The sequence below is a fragment of the Eurosta solidaginis genome, chromosome 1 (assembly GCF_040869045.1).
Source record: "Eurosta solidaginis isolate ZX-2024a chromosome 1, ASM4086904v1, whole genome shotgun sequence".
Lineage (NCBI taxonomy): Eukaryota > Metazoa > Arthropoda > Insecta > Diptera > Tephritidae > Eurosta > Eurosta solidaginis.
In genome coordinates this window covers 142,371,241-142,397,462 of record NC_090319.1, presented here as the reverse complement: position 1 = coordinate 142,397,462, position 26,222 = coordinate 142,371,241, and positions in this window count along the sequence as shown.

Here is a 26,222-nt window from a genome sequence, read left to right as displayed (position 1 = left end):
TTTTTAATTAAAATGCATTTTTGGACCTTTTTTTATTGCTGTAAATAAAATGTTTAAAGAAAAAGTAATGAGCAAAGGTGCGGTGGTATATATTGTAACGAATTTAGAGGAATTCCGCTTATTCCAAAGCTTCTGCTACCGTTCGAATCATTAAACTGTTGAATAAATAACTCCAATATTCAATAATGGAAAATGGTCTTTATTATACTACTTTGAGAGTACTTCACAATAACACTTATACTTCACAACTAATAGTGTGCTTAAATCAAAACTGATTAGTCTTGTCTCAGCTTGCGCTGCTTTTATACTCTCGGTTTCCTCGTTCACCCATTTCTCCTAAGGTCTAGTCATTTCGTGAACTTCATGCTTGGTCACCAGCCATATATTTATTTATTTATTTATTGTCTACCGAATAGTTATAATAGACTCATTAATTAAAAGTATAAAGAGACTAGTCTTAGAGCTACTTCTTATCTCTAAGCTGAAATTCAAATTTTTAACATATTGTTACGAATTTACTGCAATTCCTCTTATCTGCAACCTTCTCCTAACGTTCGAATCACTAAACTGTTGAATAAATAACTCCACTATTCAATAATGCAAAATGGCCTTCATTAAAGTACTTCACAATAACACTTATACTTCGCAACTAATAGCTTGCTTAAACCAAACTGATTGTCGTGCCTATACTGTTGCTACCTTTTATACTCTGTGACTTCTCGTTCGCATACTTCTAGGCGCTTCCATTTCTAGAATTTACTAGTTAGTTATCAGCTATAAAATTACTACGTTTATAGCTTCTCATATGCGCGTGTATATGTGATATTTGCAAAATATAACTGCCTAATTTTGGTAGCATCTCAGATAAGATATATGCATGTGTTTGTGCGTTTCTCTCCGCTGCGTGTACGTACATATGTGTAGACATAATGATTGATTCGTTTATGTAGATACAAGTGACTGCCTGCCAGGCTGGCTTATCGAATAGTCAATATGGATTTCGCAAATCAAGATCCACCGTAGATGCAATACAAACAGTCGTCAATATAGCTAGAGAAGCTATCTCTGGAGGCCAAAATAAAAGGAAGTTCTGTGCACTGATTATGTTGGACATCAAGAATGCTTTTAACACTGCGAACTGGATGCAGATAATGGCAGCGCTGCAAAGCTTCGGCACTCCAGCTTACTTACGCAGAATTATAGGTAGCTATCTTAAAGACAGAGTACTTCTTTTTGACACGGATCAAGGAGCTAAAGAGTACAAAATCACAGGAGGCGTCCCACAGGGATCTGTTCTCGGTCCAACGCTTTGGAATGTAATGTATGACGGGGTGCTAAAGATTGATCTACCAGAAAACACGCAAATTGTGGGATATGCTGATGATATTGCAGTGGTAGTAGTGGCCAAGAAACTGGACCTGCTTCAAGCATTATGTAATGACGCCGTAGCAAGAATAAAGGAATGGCTGACCAATACAGGACTGGAGTTGGCTAGCCAAAAGACGGAAGTGTTATTAGTAAGCTCCAAACGGTCGGCGAACGAGTTAGTCTTAACTGTCGGGGATCATCAAATCACCTCAAAGGATTCCTTAAAATACTTAGGAGTGCACATTGACTCTAAGTTAACTTTCAAAGAGCACTTCAGAGCGGTGGGGGAGAAAATTACCAAAGTTAATGGATCACTTATGCGAATAATGCCTAACATTGGTGGTCCGAGCGAAGCTATACGTCAGCTATTGTCCACAGTAACCAGCTCAATAATACTATACGCAGCACCAGTGTGGTATGGATCTAAACAGACCCATCAAAAATATATATTAGCAGCGTACCGACTTACTTCTTTAAGAATAGCAAGTGCTTATCGGACGGTGTCCGACGACGCGATCCTGGTTCTAACCCGGAAAATCCCAGTGGACTTACTGGCAAGCGAAATGGCCGATCTGTATAACACTAATATCGAGCGACCATCTGAAGAAGACAAGAAAAGAGCAAGGACACAAACAATAGCTAAGTGGCAAGAACGGTGGGAGGCCTCGAGTAAAGGGCGTTGGACTTTCACACTAGTTTGGAACGTAGCTCAATGGAATGAGCGGAAGCACGGCGAACTGAACTACCATCTCACGCAAATAATGAGTGGACATGGCGGTTTCAAAGAGTATTTATGGAAGCGTAGGATAGAGGAAGATCCTCATTGCCCAATGTGTACCACAGAGTTAGAAAACGCAGAACACGTCATGTTCTACTGCCCCCGTTTCCACGAAGAAAGACTCACCTTGCATGGAGTCTTTGGGGAGGAACCTACCACGAGAAATTTAGTTTCACATATGTGCAGCAGGAAAGAATGCTGGACTGCAGTGAGCAAAATGGCATTTATAGTAATGACACGCCTGATGGATGTTGAGAGGGAGCGCAGAGAAATGCGCATGCGAAGCAGTGGTGATTAAATGGACACTCAGAGCAAATAGCGGGAACCTGGACGCAGGGACAACAGTAGGCTCTTAAAAAATGAGAAATATGGAACGCCACCCTGAAGTAATGCGAAAGTGGTGCCGGGGTGGGCGACGGTTCCAGAACGGGGCTGTTTTTTAGTCTACGGACACACGGTTGCTGCGACGGCAGCAATTATGGTGCATTAGGCATTTTTCAGCCTCCCCGCAAAAAAAAAAAAAAAAAAAAAAAGTGACTGCCTGCTTTATTTTTGTTGTGGTTCATTTACTTAGCATCAGACTAGTGATGTGAGTATCACTTAGTGTCACTAATATACGTCACACTGCCCTCCACCTAAGTCTGATCGTCCCGATCAGACAAATCTCTCGATCTATACGCTGCCAGCCTTTCCAAATGAACCACTTTCATTTTGGTTCGTGGTTTGCCAATGATTTGTATGCGGTACACCACATCGTTGATCCGTTTTATAACTTTGTATGGGCCTTCCCAATTACACTGCAATTTCGGGGAAAAACCTTTTTTCCGTTGTGGGTTGTATAACAGCACCAAATCTCTTTCCTGAAAACCTTCCGAATTAATTGCTTTGTCGTATCTGGCTTTCATCTTGGCACTCATAATCTTTGCTCGTTGCCTTACAAGATCGTGAATCTCTCTCAGCTCTTCTTCCAAGACACCAGTGGATTTCTTAATATTTCTCTCCGCATCGGCATCTATCCCAACCTTCAAATCAGCTGGCAGTCGAAGGTCATTGCCAAAAATTACCTTTGCGGGAGTTTGGCCCGTTGTCTCATGCACTGCCGATCGGTAAGCCATCAAGAATAATGATATATGTGTATCCCACTCCTTATGGTACTTGTCTACTACTTTCCTTAAATGCTCCTTCAAGGTTCTATTGAAACGTTCCACCATACCATCGGACTGAGGATGCAATGCCGTTGTCCGTGTTTTTCGAATGCCGAATGATTTACACATTTCCCGGAACACATCTTATTCGAAATTCCTGCCTTGGTCAGAATGTAACTCTATTGGTCCACCATACCTTGCAACCCAATTGTTTATAAACATGTCTGCTGCTGTTTCCGCTTCTTGATTTGAGATTGGGTATACCTCTGGCCATTTGCTGAAATAATCCATAACAACCAGTACATATTTAATATATATTTTTGCCGGCTCGAGGTCAATTAAAAAATAAACACAAGTTTTCTTTAAAAATCCGATATATTTCGGTTACTCCGCGGTAACCGTCCTCAGGGATATAAACTGCAAAATATTAATTTACACGTCCTCTTGCTTAGGCGTGGAGTTTGTTACTACTTTATTTGTAATTAAATGTCTGTAAATATGCGCGACGTTGTCCGTGTCAGTCTTGTAGTTCAGTCGTATATTTGGCGGAGTGTTTATAATGTGTAACATTTCAAATGAGAAACGCTTGGAATAATTTGCTTCTTGCTGTAAGATGGATGCTTTAGCGAAATTGGGAGAGTGTCCGCTCAATGCACAGTGTGCCATTAGCGCAGTTTTATGTGTAAAAGAATTTTGGCATTGTTTGGTGTCTGATTTGTGCTGTGCCAATCGCGTTTTTAATTTTGATTTGGTTGTACCAACGTATACCTTGTTGCACAGCTCTTTCTGGTTTCCATTACATGGGATTTATAAATGACATTACTTTTGTCCATTTCCGGTATTTTTGACTTAGTTCTGTTAAATATGTTTTTAAGGGTACTTGTAGGCTTGTGAGATATTTTTATTTTCTCTTTGTCGTAGCAATCTGACATCATTAAGCGTTCAGGTAAATGGGGTACGTAAGTTACCGATTTGAATAGTTTGGGTTTGTCTTGAATTTGATGCTGAATATTGTATTTTGATCTTTTAATTAGGGAGTTTATAATGTTGTCTGGGAAGTCATTTTGTTTTAATAAATATTTTATTTCGTCCGTAATCTCCTTGTGGTAAGTTTTGTCAGATATATTTAACATGCGTCGTATACAGCCCATTGCTGTATTCATGATCATCGTTTTAGGATGTTTAGAGTTAAAATTGATGATTCGTCCAGACGATGTTTGTTTCTCATACCACCGTAATTTTAGCTGGTTACCTTCTTTTATTATAATGGAGTCCAGATAAGGTAATTTGCCCCCGTCTTCTAAATCTACAGTAAACTTGATATTCTTGTGAAAGGAATTAAGAGTATTCAGCGTATTTTGAATCTAGTTTTCTTGTATGATTGCAAAAAGGTCATCAACATATTTTGTAAGTACTCTCGGTTTCTGTTTTAGTTTTGTCATTGTTTTTTCCAAAAGTTCTTCCATAATTATGTCAGCAATGACTGGCGATGCAGGTGATCCCATGGGCATTCCTTTTAATTGTGTGTAGATTGTGTCGTTAAATTTGAAGTACCTATTTTCTTCGATGCAAAATTTAAGTATATCCATAAACGTTTTCTTTGGTATCCTGGTGTGTTCTTTTATAATCGTCCATTTATCTTGTATAATGTCAAGTGCTAATTGTGTAGGTATGCTAGGAACCAAAGAAACCACGTCGAAGGAGATAAGTTTTTCATCATCACAAATCAAGGTATTATTAATTCTCTCTTTAAATTCAAGTGCGTTCTTTATGTTATATGGAGAGTTGGCTGTTATGTTCCTTAAAATATTAATTATGAACTTACACAGACCGTAAGATGGGGAATTAATCGCTGAGCAAATTGGTCTGAGTGGTACTCCTTCTTTGTGTATTTTTGGAAGTCCATATAGTCTAGGGGGAAGGGCGGTGGTTGTGGTGAGTTTGTGTTTTTCAGACTTCGAAATATATCCCATTTTAAATAGTTTATCGACTATAGTATTATTTTTGTTTTGTAATTTGGAGGTTGGGTCAAGTCTCAAAATTCTATATGTAGTCAAGTCATTTAAAATATCACTCATTCTGTTATTATAGTCATCTATCTCCATTGCGACGGTTTTGTTTCCCATGTCCGAAGTTAAAATTCTAATATTTTCATTTTTTCTTAGAAAATCCCGCGTCCGAAATAATGTGTCTAATATTGCACGGTCTATTGCACTTTCTTTATTAGTTGTCGTGTGATGTTTCACAAGTAATGAGAACTTTGTGCGCGCTTGCTCTTGTTCCTCTTTCACGCTGAGAGTTTGTATGAGATCCTCTCCGTCGGCGATGTATTGGAAGAGGGGGAATCGTTGTTTTTCTATGGGTAACGCGAACTTCGGCCCTTTAGCTAACAATGCTTTTATATCTTGTGGAAACTCAGTTTTCGTAATATTAACAAACCAGTCGTTGTTGTTATTCGTGGTTAATGCACTGTTGCGTTGGCATCGCAGTTTCTCATGTTTCATTTCTTGTCGTTTCTTGAGTGTCACTCTTAACTTATTGGTAATATTCTTCTCACTTTCCATGAAAACTTCGAATCCTTTCGCGTCCAGCTGTTTCCTTAGCTTTGTTGTGACTTCCTCAATTTCCATGTTTTGTATCTTCAATTTGGTGTGCTTATGTTTAATTAGTAAATTTAATAGTTTTGTGTGAAAACAGTATGTGTGTTTGTCCAAGAGTCTGTATATATTTGAATGTGTGTCTGAGTCAAATACAAAAAAATTGTTGCATTTTGTAGAATTTTTGATTACATTCGGTATGACCTTAGTTTTTCTACACTTTAACAAAAACTTAATGCTAGATTTTAGTTTTACTAATTTCTTGGATGTTGACTGATATTTGTTTATTACCGATCTTGAATTGTCATTGTTGCCTTTGATTTTCGCATATCCAATTTTGTTGTTGTATTCATAAGGCGTGCCTTCCGTTTTTGTAGAGTAAATTGTTTGGCGACCTTTCATATTTAATATATATTTTTGCCGGCTCGAGGTCAATTAAAAAATAAACACAAGTTTTCTTTAAAAATCCGATATATTTCGGTTACTCCGCGGTAACCGTCCTAAGGGATATAAACTGCAAAATATTAATTTACACGTCCTCTTGCTTAGGCGTGGAGTTTGTTGCTACTTTATTTGTAATTAAATGTCTGTAAATATGCGCGACGTTGTCCGTGTCAGTCTTGTAGTTCAGTCGTATATTTGGCGGAGTGTTTATAATGTGTAACATTTCAAGTGAGAAACGCTTGGAATAATTTGCTTCTTGCTGTAAGATGGATGCTTTAGCGAAATTGGGAGAGTGTCCGCTCGATGCACAGTGTGCCATTAGCGCAGTTTTATGTGTAAAAGAATTTTGGCATTGTTTGGTGTCTGATTTGTGCTGTGCCAATCGCGTTTTTAATTTTGATTTGGTTGTACCAACGTATACCTTGCTGCACAGCTCTTTCTGGTTTCCATTACATGGGATTTTATAAATGACATTACTTTTGTCCATTTCCGGTATTTTTGACTTAGTTCTGTTAAATATGTTTTTAAGGGTACTTGTAGGCTTGTGAGATATTTTTATTTTCTCTTTGTCGTAGCAATCTGACATCATTAAGCGTTCAGATAAATGGGGTACGTAAGTTACCGATTTGAATAGTTTGGGTTTGTCTTGAATTTGATGCTGAGTATTGTATTTTGATCTTTTAATTAGGGCGTTTATAATGTTGTCTGGGAAGTCATTTTGTTTTAATAAATATTTTATTTCGTCCGTAATCTCCTTGTGGTAAGTTTTGTCAGATATATTTAACATGCGTCGTATACAGCCCATTGCTGTATTCATGATCATCGTTTTAGGATGTTTAGAGTTAAAATTGATGATTCGTCCAGACGCTGTTTGTTTCTCATACCACCTTAATTTTAGCTGGTTACCTTCTTTTATTATAATGGAGTCCAGATAAGGTAATTTGCCCCCGTCTTCTAAATCTACAGTAAACTTGATATTCTTGTGAAAGGAATTAAGCGTATTCAGCGTATTTTGAATCTCGTTTTCTTGTATGATTGCAAAAAGGTCATCAACATATTTTGTAAGTACTCTCGGTTTCTGTTTTAGTTTTGTCATTGTTTTTTCCAAAAGTTCTTCCATAATTATGTCAGCAATGACTGGCGATGCAGGTGATCCCATGGGCATTCCTTTTAATTGTGTGTAGATTGTGTCGTTAAATTTGAAGTACCTATTTTCTTCGATGCAAAATTTAAGTATATCCATAAACGTTTTCTTTGGTATCCTGGTGTGTTCTTTTATAATCGTCCATTTATCTTGTATAATGTCAAGTGCTAATTGTGTAGGTATGCTAGGAAACAAAGAAACCACGTCGAAGGAGATAAGTTTTTCATAATCACAAATCAAGGTATTATTAATCCTCTCTTTAAATTCAAGTGCGTTCTTTATGTTATATGGAGAGTTGGCTGTTATGTTCCTTAAAATATTAATTATGAACTTACACAGACCGTAAGATGGGGAATTAATCGCTGAGCAAATTGGTCTGAGTGGTACTCCTTCTTTGTGTATTTTTGGAAGTCTAGGGGGAAGGGCGGTGGTTGTGGTGAGTTTGTGTTTTTCAGACTTCGAAATATATCCCATTTTAAATAGTTTATCGACTATAGTATTATTTTTGTTTTGTAATTGGGAGGTTGGGTCAAGTCTCAAAATTTTATATGTAGTCAAGTCATTTAAAATATCACTCATTCTGTTATTATAGTCATCTATCTCCATTGCGACGGTTTTGTTTCCCTTGTCCGAAGTTAAAATTCTAATATTTTCATTTTTTCTTAGAAAATCCCGCGTCCGAAATAATGTGTCTAATATTGCACGGTTTATTGCACTTTCTTTATTAGTTGTCGTGTGATGTTTCACAAGTAATGAGAACTTTGTGCGCGCTTGCTCTTGTTCCTCTTTCACGCTGAGAGTTTGTATGAGATCCTTTCCGTCGGCGATGTATTGGAAGAGGGGGAATCGTTGTTTTTCTATGGGTAACGCGAACTTCGGCCCTTTAGCTAACAATGCTTTTATATCTTGCGGAAACTCAGTTTTCGTAATATTAACAAACCAGTCGTTGTTGTTATTCGTGGTTAATGCACTGTTGCGTTGGCATCGCAGTTTCTCATGTTTCATTTCTTGTCGTTTCTTCAGTGTCACTCTTAACTTAATTCCTTTCACAAGAATATCAAGTTTACTGTAGATTTAGAAGACGGGGGCAAATTACCTTATCTGGACTCCATTATAATAAAAGAAGGTAACCAGCTAAAATTACGGTGGTATGAGAAACAAGCAGCGTCTGGACGAATCATCAATTTTAACTCTAAACATCCTAAAACGATGATCATGAATACAGCAATGGGCTGTATACGACGCATGTTAAATATATCTGACAAAACTTACCACAAGGAGATTACGGACGAAATAAAATATTTATTAAAACAAAATGACTTCCCAGACAACATTATAAACTCCCTAATTAAAAGATCAAAATACAATATTCAGCATCAAATTCAAGACAAACCCAAACTATTCAAATCGGTAACTTACGTACCCCATTTATCTGAACGCTTAATGATGTCAGATTGCTACGACAAAGAGAAAATAAAAATATCTCACAAGCCTACAAGTACCCTTAAAAACATATTTAACAGAACTAAGTCAAAAATACCGGAAATGGACAAAAGTTATGTCATTTATAAAATCCCATGTAATGGAAACCAGAAAGAGCTGTGCAACAAGGTATACGTTGGTACAACCAAATCAAAATTAAAAACGCGATTGGCGCAGCACAAATCAGACACCAAACAATGCCAAAATTCTTTTACACATAAAACTGCGCTAATGGCGCACTGTGCATCGAGCGGACACTCTCCCAATTTCGCTAAAGCATCCATCTTACAGCAAGAAGCAAATTATTCCAAGCGTTTCTCACTTGAAATGTTACACATTATAAACACTCCGCCAAATATACGACTGAACTACAAGACTGACACGGACAACGTCGCGCATATTTACAGACATTTAATTACAAATAAAGTAGTAACAAACTCCACGCCTAAGCAAGAGGACGTGTAAATTAATATTTTGCAGTTTATATCCCTGAGGACGGTTACCGCGGAGTAACCGAAATATATCGGATTTTTAAAGAAAACTTGTGTTTATTTTTTAATTGACCTCGAGCCGGCAAAAATATATATTAAATATGAAAGGTCGCCAAACAATTTACTCTACAAAAACGGAAGGCACGCCGTATGAATACAACAACAAAATTGGATATGCGAAAATCAAAGGCAACAATGACAATTCAAGATCGGTAATAAACAAATATCAGTCAACATCCAAGAAATTAGTAAAACTAAAATCTAGCATTAAGTTTTTGTTAAAGTGTAGAAAAACTAAGGTCATACCGAATGTAATCAAAAATTCCACAAAATGCAACAATTTATTTGTATTTGACTCAGACACACATTCAAATATATACAGACTCTTGGACAAACACACATACTGTTTTCACACAAAACTATTAAATTTACTAATTAAACATAAGCACAACAAATTGAAGATACAAAACATGGAAATTGAGGAAGTCACAACAAAGCTAAGGAAACAGCTGGACGCGAAAGAATTCGAAGTTTTCATGGAAAGTGAGAAGAATATTACCAATAAGTTAAGGGTGACACTGAAGAAACGACAAGAAATGAAACATGAGAAACTGCGATGCCAACGCAATAGTGCATTAACCACGAATAACAACAACGACTGGTTTGTTACTGTTACGAAAACTGAGTTTCCACAATATATAAAAGCATTGTTAGCTAAAGGGCCGAAGTTCGCGTTACCCATAGAAAAACAACGATTCCCCCTCTTCCAATACATCGCCGACGGAGAGGATCTCATACAAACTCTCAGCGTGAAAGAGGAACAAGAGCAAGCGCGCACAAAGTTCTCATTACTTGTGAAACATCACACGACAACTAATAAAGAAAGTGCAATAGACCGTGCAATATTAGACACATTATTTCGGACGCGGGATTTTCTAAGAAAAAATGAAAATATTAGAATTTTAACTTCGGACAAGGGAAACAAAACCGTCGCAATGGAGATAGATGACTATAATAACAGAATGAGTGATATTTTAAATGACTTGACTACATATAGAATTTTGAGACTTGACCCAACCTCCAAATTACAAAACAAAAATAATACTATAGTCGATAAACTATTTAAAATGGGATATATTTCGAAGTCTGAAAAACACAAACTCACCACAACCACCGCCCTTCCCCATAGACTATATGGACTTCCAAAAATACACAAAGAAGGAGTACCACTCAGACCAATTTGCTCAGCGATTAATTCCCCATCTTACGGTCTGTGTAAGTTCATAATTAATATTTTAAGGAACATAACAGCCAACTCTCCATATAACATAAAGAACGCACTTGATTTTAAAGAGAGGATTAATAATACCTTGATTTGTGATGATGAAAAACTTATCTCCTTCGACGTGGTTTCTTTGTTTCCTAGCATACCTACACAATTAGCACTTGACATTATACAAGATAAATGGACGATTATAAAAGAACACACCAGGATACCAAAGAAAACGTTTATGGATATACTTAAATTTTGCATCGAAGAAAATAGGTACTTCAAATTTAACGACACAATCTACACACAATTAAAAGGAATGCCCATGGGATCACCTGCATCGCCAGTCATTGCTGACATAATTATGGAAGAACTTTTGGAAAAAACAATGACAAAACTAAAACAGAAACCGAGAGTACTTACAAAATATGTTGATGACCTTTTTGCAACCATACAAGAAAACGAGATTCAAAATACGCTGAATACGTTTAATTCCTTTCACAAGAATATCAAGTTTACTGTAGATTTAGAAGACGGGGGCAAATTACCTTATCTGGACTCCATTATAATAAAAGAAGGTAACCAGCTAAAATTACGGTGGTATGAGAAACAAACAGCGTCTGGACGAATCATCAATTTTAACTCTAAACATCCTAAAACGATGATCATGAATACAGCAATGGGCTGTATACGACGCATGTTAAATATATCTGACAAAACTTACCACAAGGAGATTACGGACGAAATAAAATATTTATTAAAACAAAATGACTTCCCAGACAACATTATAAACTCCCTAATTAAAAGATCAAAATACAATATTCAGCATCAAATTCAAGACAAACCCAAACTATTCAAATCGGTAACTTACGTACCCCATTTATCTGAACGCTTAATGATGTCAGATTGCTACGACAAAGAGAAAATAAAAATATCTCACAAGCCTACAAGTACCCTTAAAAACATATTTAACAGAACTAAGTCAAAAATACCGGAAATGGACAAAAGTAATGTCATTTATAAAATCCCATGTAATGGAAACCAGAAAGAGCTGTGCAACAAGGTACACGTTGATACAACCAAATCAAAATTAAAAACGCGATTGGCACAGCACAAATCAGACACCAAACAATGCCAAAATTGTTTTACACATAAAACTGCGCTAATGGCACACTGTGCATCGAGCGGACACTCTCCCAATTTCGCTAAAGCATCCATCTTACAGCAAGAAGCAAATTATTCCAAGCGTTTCTCACTTGAAATGTTACACATTATAAACACTCCGCCAAATATACGACTGAACTACAAGACTGACACGGACAACGTCGCGCATATTTACAGACATTTAATTACAAATAAAATAGTAACAAACTCCACGCCTAAGCAAGAGGACGTGTAAATTAATATTTTGCAGTTTATATCCCTGAGGACGGTTACCGCGGAGTAACCGAAATATATCGGATTTTTAAAGAAAACTTGTGTTTATTTTTTAATTGACCTCGAGCCGGCAAAAATATATATTAAATATGAAAGGTCGCCAAACAGTTTACCAGTACATATTTGTTTCCGCAGTTGCTAGTAGGAAATGGACCTACGACATCCATTGCGATCCTTGCAAATGGCGCACCTGAGTTATATTGCTTCATCTGGCCATGACTTCGGGTTTTGGGCCCTTTCGCTCTGCTGCAAACCTCGCAGTTCGCAATCCACTCAGTGACCGACTGACGGCAACCAACCCAATAGAATCTCTGTTTAATCTTCTCGAGCGTATTCGTGATTCCAAGATGACCTCCCCTTGGACCATTATGCAGCTCGCTGAGCACGCCAGGAATCCTCTTTCTGGGAACAACCAGGAGCGTAGCGACATGGGGGTTTTGGGGGGTTAAACCACCTTCCCCCCTTGCCACAGGATCATATGATTTTTTAGGTCGTTACAATTCAAATATTTGATGTTTTTATGTCTATGTCAATAAATTTCTTTATAATTCTGCTACGTATTTACTTTGTTGGCGATATTATATTTTTAGTATGCAAGCATATGTATGTACGAAGTGAACACTTTTATTTTAATCATATTCTGTTTCACAATAATTCTGCAGTTTATTAAATATACAAATGTACATGTTAATTTTTACTATAATTTCATAAAGAAATTTGCCTAACGACCATCTACATATGTACATATCAGAGAACAGCAGAAATTGAACACAACAACGTCCGATTACATTCGGCAACATCATCGTGTTCAATGATCCAACTTGCTTAAACGAACATAATCGACATTGATTTAAAATCAACCAACTTATTGCATGCGTGAATATAATCAGTTCAGGCGTTTGCTCGTTTGCCTCAACCGCGATTACATTCATTGGAATGAAAAGGCAAATATGAAAACTCCATGTGCCTGAATTTTTGCGTGATTCTTCTGCACTTACGTCACGGCGACAAGCTACATATAAATATACTTATAAACATTGCTTACGGTTCTGTTTGTTTGCCGAACTAAACAATACTAATTCTCGTGCTTTGATTTTATTCTCCACATTTAAGTAATACTAAATATACAGCATTTTTCGAAGTACACATTTCCTATTTTGAAATATAATGCAAATTTGAAATTATTTTCCATTTGGAAAACACATTATTATAATGTAATATCTACATTTTTTTTTCATATCAAAAACACATTTCAAAAATGTAAAACTCAAATTTTTTGATAAATGAAAAAAAATGTGAAATTTAATGTAAAAAACACATTAGTGTTTTTTCCGTCTAGGTATGACTTTTTTAAATAAAATTGTTTTCTATTCGATCAGTTTCTTTCTTTTGAATTTTATATACGTATACGTTAGATCTCATGCATAGGCTTAAAAAGCATGAATTCTACTTATTTCTGAAGAAGGTACTTCGGTTTTTTTTTATCAATTTATCTATGATTAATATTACAAGAATGCGATTCTGTGGCTTTTCCTAATGTTCACATGTTGTTGAAAATCTTGTGTACGCTTCCAGTAACAACGGCAACGAACGAGAGATCTTTTTCAACTCTTGGGCTGATTAAAAACTATTTTAGAAACACGATGAGTGAAAATCGACTGAATGGCTGTGCATAACTAAGCATCCACCGTGATCAAATTTTTACCGTTGATGCAGTTTTAGATGAAATGGCAAAGAAAAGCCGACGCATGCGCTTGAGTTTTTAATGAAACCTTTTTCATATCATATTCCAAATACACGCACTTTAATGCTAAAGCTAAAGCCAACATTTTTTTATTTATTTAACTGAAAAAAAATCATAGCTTTGTAGCCCTCTATCCACCGCGCCAATTATCCTTTTGGATTACGGAACTGCAGAAGCCATTTCAACGCTGCGTGATCTGCCCTGACGGGGAATCGCTGGCCGTAGAGGTATTTGTGAAAATGTTTAATGCACTCTACCAATGCCAACAGCTCTCTCCTCGTAACGCAGTAGTTCCTCTCTGGTTTTCCAATCGAACGGCTGTAATATGCAACTACCTTCTCCTGTCCATCGACCAGTTGTGATAAAACGCCTCCTGTAGCATATCCGCTCGCATCTGTATCTAGAATAAATGTTGCTCCTGGAATCGGATATGCCAACATTGGGGCAGTGCACAAATGCTCTTTCAAAATTTGGAAAGCTACTTCTTGCTCCTTCTTCCATTCTAAAGCTTGATTTTTTCTTGTTAGCTCGTGGAGGCTATGGGCTACGCTGGCAAAATTTGATACAAATCGCCGGTAATATGTGTACAGCCCAAGGAAACTTCTCAATTCATGCAGATTCTGTGGTCTTGGCCAATCCTTCACTGCTTCTATCTTTTCATTCGCGGTGCAGATACCCTCCGTCGTTACTTTATGACCCAAGTAACTAACTTGCTTCTTGAACAGAGAAAACTTTTTGGGACGAAGTTTCAGACCAGCACCAGCTATTCTTTGGAAAACCTCCTCCAAGTTCTTCAGATGTTCTTCGAAGTTCTTCCCCAATACGATGAGTCTTTCAAAAGTAGCTGGTGCATTACATATTCCAAATTGCCAAAGACCATCACCGACACTGAAGGCTGTTTTCTTTTTGTCTTCCTCCTTCACTTATACTTGCCAGTAGCCGCTTTTCAAGTCCAGTGTGGAAAACCATTTCGTACCAGAGAGCGAGTCCAGAGTGTAGTCAATTTTTGGCAATGGGTAGCTATCCTTTTTCGTAACGTCATTCAACTTCCGGTAGTCTACGCAAAACCTCATTTTCCATCCTTCTTCTTTAAAAGTACTACCGGAGAGCTCCATGGACTAGCTGATGGTTCGATGACGCCGCTGTCGCTCATTTCTTGTATGATTTGACTCACAACTTCCCGCTTCGCCAGTGGAATACTACGTGGAGCTTGACGGATCGGCCTCGCATCTCCAGTGTCAATTTGATGTCTCACAACGCTGGTTTGGAGCCATCTTGGTCTAATATGTTCGCGTACTTTAGGAGCAGTTGTTTTGCCTTACTCCGACATTCTTCCTCTAGTCTCTCCGTCCATGCCATGATGTCATATGAAAGACCAATATTGCTAGTTGAAACCTCTTCCTGGCCTGTTCACAATTGATTATTACTTCAGCCTCTTGGCATTTTCCCAAAATAGCTTCTCTTGTCAGTTTGAGTGGTGACTTGAACTCATTGAGTACTCTTACCCGGATACATCCATCCTGTTTTGTTATAGCCAGGGCTTTTCCTACAAGTACGTTCGATGTTGATTTGTTTGCTGCTTCGACAACCCACAATTTGTCCCACAATCTCCATCAACCTTTGCCCAGATGACTGCTTCTAATTTTGGTGGTATTTGCTGACTCTCTTCCACCAGCAATCGTTTACTGCTGCAGTCTCTCTCGTAGCAGAAATTAAGTGGCACATCCATGTTCCTATATCACATCTTCTTGCTTTGCATGTCGATCTTGATGCCTCTGCGACTATAAAATTGTATACTACCGTGACGTTTCCAATTGCGACTTCACATGATACTTCTCCTAGAACCGTGGTGTCTTCTCCAGTGGCTGTACGCAATCTTGCTCCGTTCAATGGTCTTATCTTCTTATTGACTAAATCCGCTCGAATGATGGAATGCTATTCTTTGGAAAGTATCTAAAGTCAGTAAACGTTCCTTTTCATCCACATGTCCTCCGACAGTAATATTGTTTGACCTTCTTCCAATTTGTGAGATAGAAATTATGGGGCATTCAATTGCAGGAGCCAGCTGTTGCCCCTTGTGAGCTTTGTACGCTGGCTTACTCAAAAGTGAGGCTGTTTCCTGAGTCAGTGCATGCGATACCGTTTCATCAAATGTTAGTTTTGGATTCGCATATGTAGCTCGCTTCGTTATCACATCTCGTATGCCATTTATGAAGCTCTGGATTTTTACCCTTTCAGTGTATTCCACGGGTGTGTCCGCATTTGCAAGATGAGCCAATCTTTCAATATCTGAAGCAAACTCCTGCAAAGTCTCGTAAGATTTTTGGTAGCGATTTTGCAATTCTATTTGGTAGATTTTTTCCTGTGTTCGCGTCCGTAACGTGCGGATGTTATGCGTGTATCTTGCGTTTCCAGTTGGGATGCCATATATGTTTTCTGTTCTTCCAGTTGAGGTTCCATCTTGGATGTTATCTGTGTCGACATTTCTGAAATACGTGTTTGTTTCGCTTCAATTTTCGATGTTATTGTCGACGTTTGTGCAGATATTGCAGCCAATATCACGTCCAAGTCTGTGCTGGTAACTGCCTGCGATGTTTCGTTGTATGTTGTTTGTTGTTGTATGAGGTGGGTTTTGTCTAAAGCTGGGGTAACGCTCAGTCAATCCAGAGTCAAGTAAAGGTCCCACAAACCCGTACTGAATAAATACACAATATTTATGTGTTACGAACACACGCACACACGGCTGGAGATATTAGGTGGGCAGCGGCTTTCCGTCGCAAGATGGCGAGGGGGCGGAGCGGCGGCTAACGGTCGTTGGAGTAGAGGAGGTTCGGTAGGGCGGTTGAACGGTCGGGTAACGGACGGACTGGTACGGCGGTACGGAAGCAGCGGCGGGAGAGAAGCAGCGGCTTGACGGGGGTAGGATGGCAGGCGGCCAACGGTCGTCATAGCAGCGGCGGGACAGATACAGCGGCTTAACGGCGGTAGGGTGGCGAACGGCTAACTGTCGTCGTAGCAGCGGCGCGAGGGATGCAGCGGCTTAACGGCGGTAGGATGGCAAGCGGCCAACGGTCGTCGTAGCGGCGTCGTGACGGATGCAGCAGCTTAACGGCGGTAGGATGGCGAACGGCCAACGGTCGTCGTAGCAGCGGCGTGACGGATGCAACGGCGGTGGGCTATGGAGCGCGTACCAGGGCCGGGGTGAGAGGGGAGATAGGCTGGCGACGGGGTTTACCTGGACAGCGGCTGCGTGTTCCGGGCGGGATAGGAGGGGCGTACCAGCGGGCTTGTGTTGGTCGGTCGGCTTCGGCAGGATCGGGCTGATCGAACGTCTTCGGCAGGCTCGGTATCCGGCGGGGTCAGTCACCTGCGGGAGAAACTGCGAGGACTCGGTTAGTGCTGGTTTCACCGCTGGACACCCCCGCCTCCCTACTTGCACGCTAATAGAAAGTGCGTAAGGGGGGCGGGGCTGTACCAGCCGAGACACCGTGGGTCGATCCGTGCGCGGAGGGGAAGTGCACCTTAACGGCACAGCGATAGCCCCTGTGCGCACGCATCGGCTCACGGCTCAAACCAGAGCTATGGAGAGGGGTCGTGCGGTCGTTCTGGCAGCGGGCCATTGTTTACCAGACCAGGGCGACGGAGGGAAAAGTAGCCCAGCAAGGGTTGACTCACGCCACGGCCGCACCCTCTTCTCCCTAGCTAACTAGTGGGAGTGGTCACACCGCTCCGGCAAGCCTATTAAACCAGAGCCAGGGGTAGGGATGCTTTGGGTCATTGAGGCAGCGGGCCGCTCAAGCACCAGGGTGGGCGACGGAGGGAAAAGTAGTCCGAAGACACCGCTCTCGTCGTCCAGGCCTGGTGGAGGGTGACCCGCGCCATGACGGCGCCCCTGCTACGCAACCCGTGCTGATGGGGAAGGAGGCATGTGGTCGTTGACGCAGCGGGCCGCTCAAGCACCATGGTGGGCGACGGAGGGAAAAATAGTCCGAAGACACCGCTCTCGTCGTCCAGTCCTGGTGGGGGATGACCCGCGCCATGACGGCGCCCCTGCCACGCAACCCGAGCTGAGGGGGAAGGGGGTATGTGGTCATTGAGGCAGCGGGCCACCCAAGCACCAAGGTGGGCGACGGAGGGAAAAATAGTCCGAAGACACCGCTCTCGTCGTCCAGCCCTGGTGGAGGGTGATCCACGCCATGGCAGCGCCCCTTCCACTCATCTAGCTAGCCGGAGTGGTTATTTTGTCTTTAACAAGGACTGAATTGCAAAAATGCAAATTCGATGTTTATATAGATGGTGCCGCAAACTGGTTGAGAAGTCAACGCACCATTATTGTGCTTTTCATTGGTTTGCTATCAGTGGTTGTTGACTATGCTATACAAGTGGTTTTTGGCTATGCTATAGAAACTGGTTGAGAAGTCAACGCACCATTATTGTGCTTTTTCATTGGTTTGCTATTAGTGGTTGTTGACTGTGCTAAGCATAAGTACAAGGAGGTTCAGGTTTAAGTGAATAAGGAAATACAGGGGGTGGTTACGTTATTGTAACGCTACGTTACAGTCCCCCTCCCACTTCGGTTGACGGAAAGCTGCGGTGGGGAGAGATGGATCACCAGGCATGGCCTAGGTATTGTGCCGGTGTGCGTGTGGGCGAAGCACTTTATTTAAAGGAAAAATTTTTTTTCCAAAAATATACAGAGTCACTCCACTTAAGTTATAACAGAGTTAATATTAACATTTCAAGAAAAATTTTATTCGACCTAAATAGACAATTTTTTTTTTTTTTCGGGGGTGGAGGCGTACTAAACTGTGTCCGTTTTCGTACTTGTCTTGTTCCCTTTTTAATGTTATATGGTTGCTTTTTGTTTTTTATTTTTTTTTTTGTTTTTTTTAATTTGAAAAATAATTCATACTTCATTTTTGTTTTTGTCTTAAATCTAACAAGCATTCTTGTAATTGTATATAAAAATTGATTTGTTTGGCCTCCTGTGTTGATGTCTTATTCGATTGGTACCATCTGGGTAATCCCATCAGAGAAACTTTCGCCTGGTTCTCGCCCATCATTTTTACTTTAACCCGCTGGTTCTTCCAGTGGAACTTCCAGGTTTTCTTTCCCCCTCTTTTCGGTCGCTTCAGCCTCGGGATCCGGCAATTTGTCTTGCGTTGTTTTTGTCGTTTCGGCGGTTTCGGGGGCGCGGCGTTCTTGCGGCTCTGTTGCCGACTCCTCCTCCCGGAAGGCCATTAGGTGGTCGTAGATCGGTGGGCCGCGAAAAATTTGTATTTTTTGAATTTTTGGCTTATTTTCCGGCCATAATGTTGCCTCAAATGGTGGGCGCCATGGGCGGATAGGTTTTGGTGAGTCCGGTGGTGTGGGTTGCCGGTGTTTGTGACTCATGTCGGGCGATTTGGTTTCTGGAATGAATAAGTAAACGGGTTGTTTAGGATTCGTACGGCTTCAGGTCTTGCAAATGTGAGTGCGCGTGGTGACGCTTTGGTCGCTCCGGGTGGCTTAAATCACCGTGTTCGTGGAAACATATTCCATCACCAAGTATGGGCCGGAAAATTTTGGTGCTAACTTCTGGGCGAATTTGTCTGCCGCGGATGAGAGTGGGTGATCCCTTTTCATCACCTGCTCGCCTATGCGTGGTTTCCATTGCCGTCTGCGTAAGTCGTAGTGTTTTTTCTGTCGCTTTGAAGCTTTGGCTAGGTGCCCTTTTATCTCGTCCCATAACTTGGTGATGGACGGTGGTACAGTTGGTGGCTCTGCTGGTACTGCTCCCTCCGTGCGCACTTGCTGCGGTGCCGTAAGATGTCTACCGAAATTGATTTCTGCTGCCGATGCTGTTGTAGATTCGTGGCTAGCCGTGTTTATCGCGAATGCTATTTGCGGAATCTCCTGGTCCCAGGTGCGGTGGTCGTCCTTGCATCGCTGAGCTATCATGGTTTTCACGACTCGGTTGGTTCGCTCGGTGGGATTTTCGTGCGGTACGTAGGCTGCCGTAAACTTGTGATCGATGCGGTGGTCGTTCAAAAACGTTGCTAATGCCTTCCCGACGAATTGTTTGCCATTGTTGGTGAGGAAGGTTTTCGGGCAGCCAAATCGATATATGACTCTTTCTTGGAGTGCTTTGATCACGCTTGCCGTTGTCGCCTGGCGCACTGGGATCAACTCCACCCACTTGGAGCATTTATCCACCATGACGAGGAGACACGTATTTCCTTGCTTGGAACGAGGCAGTGGTCCCACGAAGTCAGCGGTTACTATTTCCCACGGTCGTGATGATTACATAGTTGCCATCAATCCTGCTGGGCGTCTTTGCTCGACTTTGTATTCCGCGCATCTGATACACTTCCGTACGTGTTTTAGTACGTCGCGGAACATCCCGGGCTAGTAATAGTTCTGCTGTGCTCTTTTGAGCGTTTTCTTCACTCCGAGATGTCCAGCTGCGGCGGCATCATGGACTTCCTACAGTACTTCGTTTCGTCGGTCGGCTGGGACGCACAGCTTCCATTGCGGTGCCCGCGAGAGTTGATTCCTCGGGGAAATGTGGCGGAAGAGTCGGTTATCGACGATCTGGTAATCTGCATGTGCCTGCGGTTGTTCCTGCACTTGCCTTGCTTTCCTCTCGTGCCAGTCGTTTGTTTTGTTGGTTATGGTGTACAAAACATCGTCTTCCGCGAGTTTTAGCGGCCAGCGGGAGAGCGCGTCGGCTACCACATTTTGTGCCCCTTTCCTGTCTGGACAACAAAGTATTGGCGCGCTGGAAAGCTTATCCTTGAGTGCTTTAAAAGCGTGATTTTGTTGCGCCTCCCATTTCCAGACTTGTCCCTTTTTCAGCAGCTGGTTAAGCGGCGCGGCGAGCGTAGAGAAGTCTGCCACGAAACGGCGGTACCAAGACGCGAGTCCAAGAAAACGGCGGAGCTCTTTGAGCGTTTTCGGTGCAGGCATCTCCTGTGAAGCGGATACTTTTGCTGGATCGGTGTGAATTCCCTTCGAACTGATGATGTGTCCTAGGTGATGGAGTTGTTGCTGGACGAAGCAGCAATTTTCGAAGTTTATTTGCATCTTGTGTCGTTGTAGGCGCTCGAACACTTCCCTCAAGATCGCCAAGTGTTTTTCGAAGGTATCTCCCAATACGATGATATCGTCCAGGTAGGCGAAAACTTTTGGTTGGAGTTCGGGCCCAAGTATCGAATCTAGAGCGCGTTAAAATATAGCCGGAGCAGAATGTAGGCCAAATGGCATGACTTTTCACTGGAACAATCCCCTGCCAGGAACTGTAAATACGGTGTATGGTCGAGATGCTCTGGGGAGCGGGATCTGCCAGTAGCCGTTCTTCAAGTCGATAGTAGAGATGAATTTCGCTTCTTTCAGCTGGGCGAGAATGGCTCCCATTTGCCGCAACGAAAAAGGATCTGGTTCGCTGGCGCCGTTGAGCTGACGGTAATCTATGCACATCCTCCAAGTGCCCTGTTTTTTGCGGACTAGCACGATTGGCGAGCTGTACGCGCTTCGTGATGGTTCTATTCTTCCTCCTGCTAATAACTAGTCTACCTCTTCGTTGATGACTTGTTGCATGGCCGGGTTGCGGGGGTAGTATCGTTGCTTCAGCGGTCGGTTGTGTTTGAGTCGAATCATATGCTCAGCTGCAGTGCTTGGTCCGATGATTTCGCCAAACCGCTTTTGGTGATGTGCCACGAAGTTTCCCAGTTCTGTGTTTTGGTTGTCGCTCAGGTGTTCTCGGCTCGTCAATGCACATAGCGTATCCAGTTCGGGTGCTCTCTTGGTCATGGTGGCCTCCAGTGGCTGACCATCCAGCGTGAGGATGATTCCCCTTTTTTCTTAGGAAGTCCATTCCGAGGATTACCTGTTCGGCAGAGTTTGGGATGACGAACAGCATCGCATCTGTGGCTCGTCCTTGTAACACAATCCTTGCCGGGTAGGAGTTCGAGGTAAAGACACACGTTTGGTCTGCCAGCTGGATGCTTCGCTTGTTGGGGCGCGCCTTAATGTTGTTCTTTTCTAGGTGTTTCCGTACGGTGTCATCTACATAGGATAGGTTGGCGCCGGTGTCCACTAGTGCGCGCACGCTCATGCCCTCGATGGCCACTGGTATGCAGAATCGGCCATCTACTTGTGTTTTTGCGGTTGATTTGCCGGCGGGTGGTTCCCTCGGCTTCTCTGGTCGGACGTACGGTGCTTGGCGGCTTCTTTTAATAGCGTTGGGCGGCGTTCGGGATGCGTTCTCGGTACTTGGGCTAGTCGGAGGGCATGGGCAGTCCCTGGAGAGGATGTTGTCTTGGCCACACCGGGACCATAACTTCTTTCAAGGGCCCTTACATTGGAAGCGGTGGTGTCCGCGTTCCTTGCAGCGCCAACAGCACTCATTGCTGTCGTATTCCATGGGTAGGTGGTATAGGCTGTGGACCACCATTTTTCCCTGTTTTGCTTCCTCGCCTCTTAACAGCTCATACTCTTCCGTTAGCTCCAGGAGCTCCTCGATCGTCCTAAACTCGCTGCGCTTGACGAAAAGGCGGTATTCCATCGTAGATCCGTTCGAGGTGATTCTCTTCGCACATCGTCGGGTGTTGGCGGATCAGCGTTTCCAGTGCGATTATGTAGTCCTTGGCCTTTTCCCGGCCTTGCTGTTTGCGTTGTCGGATGGCCTCTTCCAAATGTCGTATGTGTCGCTTAGGTAGAAAAAAATTTTGTACCTCCCTCCGCAGATCGCTCCAGCGGTGTATGTGTTGCTTACGGACGCGGTACCATTGCAGTGCTTTCAGGCGTAGAAGCTCCGGCAGCGTTGGGAGAAGCCGGTCGACGGGGATGCGGTAGCATTCGGCGAGCTCCCCTATCCTCTCAAGAAATTCGTGCAGTGACTCCTCTCCCGAAAAGTGCAAATCCCAGCGGCGAACGGTATTCATAAGTTCACCGTCGCTCATTTCCTCTCGTTTCGGTGATGCGTTCTCTCTCTTTCCTCCGTGCGGCTGTGGGCTGTGGATCTGGATTGAAGGGATCGGCTTTGTTGCTGGCTGAGGTAGCATAGGGGACTTCCCCTCTTCCTCGTTCACTTCTTGTTCCAGCTCTTTCAGCAGGTCTTCACTGGATTTTCTGGCGCGTTTCGCTCGCACGTAAGTACTCAGTGCGCGACGCAGCTCGGCTACGGTTTGGCCTTCCACGTCGATTCGGTGTTCCTTACACTCCTCGATCAGTCGCTCCCTCCTAAGTAGATAGATCCAATTGAGCGAGTCGGTGTTCAGCAGCGTGCCTTCCGCAGCCTGTGTGTGTGTTGTTTCTAGCGGTGTGTTCGTTGAACCCGCCCCGGCAGTGTTGGTGGTGGTTGTAGTTGTTTTTCCACGGCCATCTGCGGAGGAGGGTCCCTGCTCGGGCGCCATTTATGAGGTGGGTTTTGTCTAAGGCTGGGGTAACGCTCAGTCAATCCAGAGTCAAGTAAAGGTCCCACAAACCCGTACTGAATAAATACACGATATTTATGTGTTACGAACACACGCACACACGGCTGGAGATATTAGGCGGGCAGCAGCTTTCCGTCGCAAGATGGCGAGGGGGCGGAGCGGCGGCTAACGGTCGTTGGAGTAGAGGAGGTTCGGTAGGGCGGTTGAACGGTCGGGTAACGGACGGACTGGTACGGCGATACGGAAGCAGCGGCGGGATAGAAGCAGCGGCTTGACGGCGGTAGGATCGCAGGCGGCCAACGGTCGTCTTAGTAGCGGTGGGACGGATGCAGCGGCTTAACGGCGGTAGGGTGGCGAACGGCCAACGGTCGTCGTAGCAGCGGCGGGACGGATGCAGCGGCGGTGGGCTATGGAGCGCGTACCAGAGCCGGGGTGAGAGGGGAGATAGGCTGGCGACGGGGTTTACCTGAACAGGGGCTGCGTGTTCCGGGCGGGATAGGAGGGGCGTACCAGTGCGCTTGTGTTGGTCGGTCGGCTTCGGCAGGATCGGGCTGATCGAACGTCTTCGGCAGGCTCGGTAATCGGCGGGGTCAGTTACCTGCGGGAGGAACTGCGAGGACTCAGTTTGTGCTGGTTTCACCGCTGGACACCCCCGCCTCCCTACTTGCACGCTAATAGAAGGTGCGTAAGGGGGGCGGGGCTGTACCATCCGAGACACCGTGGGTCGTTCCGTGCGCGGAGGGGAAGTGCACCTTAACGGCACAGCGATAGCCCCTGTGCGCACGCATCGGCTCACGGCTGAACCAAGAGCTATGGAGAGGGGTCGTGCGGTCGTTCTGGCAGCGGGTCATTGCTTACCAGACCAGGGCGACGGAGGGAAAAGTAGCCCGAAGACACCACTCTCGTCGTCCTGGTGCAGCAAGATTTGACTCACGCCACGGCCGCACCCTCTTCTCCCTAGCTAACTAGTGGGAGTGGTCCCACCGCTCCGGCAAGCCTATTAAACCAGAGCTGGGTGGGAGGGGTGCTTTGGGTCATTGAGGCAGCGGGCCGCTCAATACCAGGGTGGGCGACGGAGGGAAAAGTAGTCGGAAGACACCGCTCTCGTCGGCCAGCCCTGGTGGAGGGTGACCCGCGCCATGTCGGCGCCCCTGCCACGCAACCCGTTCTGAGGGGGATGGGGCATGTGCTCATTGAGGCAGCGGGCCGATAATGCACCAGGGTGGGCGACGGAGGGAAAAATAGTCCGAAGACACCGCTCTCGTCGTCCAGCCCTGGTGGAGGGGGACCCGCGCCATGACGGCGCCCCTGCCACGCAACCCGAGCTGAGGGGAAAGGGGGTATGGGGTCATTGAGGCAGCGGGCCGCTCAAGCACCAAGGTGGGCGACGGAGGGAAAAATAAATGCAAATTCGATGTTTATATGGGTGGTGCCGCAAACTGGTTGAGAAGTCAACGCACCATTATTGTGCTTTTCATTGGTTTGCTATCAGTGGTTGTTGACTATGCTATACAAGTGGTTTTTGGCTATGCTATAGAAACTGGTTGAGAAGTCAACGCACCGTTATTGTGCTTTTTCATTGGTTTGCTATTAGTGGTTATTGACTATGCTAAGCATAAGTACAAGGAGGTTCAGGTTTAAGTGAATAAGGAAATAGAGGGGGTGGTTACGTTATTGTAACGCTACGTTACAGTTGTCTCGTCCCCATCAGAATTAAAGACATCATCGTCCACATTAATTCCTTCCAACTCCAATACCTCTCATAGCCGTACTTGATGTTCGATCTTATTGCCGGTTGTATTCAATCCACGGCTCTCCAACTCCTTCTTCAGTTGGTGGATCCTCAATTCACTTAACATCGCCATGTCCTCGTTGTGCTCTGCAATTCTGGAATTTATTCAACAATTCCTCTTCTGACACCAATTGTTACAAATTTACTGCAATTCCTCTTATTTACAACCTTCTGCTAACGTTCGAATCACTAAACTGTTGAATAAATAACTCCACTATTCAATAATGCAAAATGGCCTTTATTAAAGTACTTCACAATATACTTATACTACGCACCTAATAGCTTGCTTAAATCAAACTGATTGTCGTGCCTCTACTGTTGCTGCCTTTTATACTCGGTGTTAGTTATCAGCTATAAAAATACTACGTTTATCACTAATATTCGTCACAATATGTATTACATATTCGAGCGCATCTTGTGAGTGGCTCATTGAAACCATAATTAGTGGCATGAAAAATGACATGGAATAAACGAGTTGTCCTTAGATTAAGACTTGATGAGTGAAAATGTATTAAATTAGAAATGAGTTCGCAGTTGATTCTAGAACTCATCACATTATATACAAAAATAATAAAAAATAAGCCCTTCTCTCTTCCAAACCTTGTAGACCTAGCAACTTGCGTCTGCCAATATAGTTTGGAAGCCCACTAGGCCATGACAGAGGACGCAAAGCCATTCTAGTGAACACCATTTGCACCTTTTCAATTATAAAAGTAAGATTTTAATAGTAAGGGTTCCAAATTATACAGCAATAGTTCAAATGACTACGCGCTAAAGATATATACAGCGCTTTGAGAGTAAGTGGTTCCACAAATCGACAGTGTTTCTGCGCATAAAACCAATCATAGAAAAGGACTTCGACACCATATAGTCTACATGGTTGGAAAAGGACAACTTAGAGTCGAAAATAACCCCCAGATCCTTAATAGTGTCTTTACGGCACAATTTTGTCCATTTAGAACATAGCCGCAAGTCACTGTCTTAGACCTTTTAGCAAAAGTGACGCAACATTTATTAACATTTAGATGGAGATTAATTATATATATAAAAATGAATGCCATTTTTCGTTGTGATTTTATAACACAAGAACGGTCTCACCTATCCAAGCTTAGGC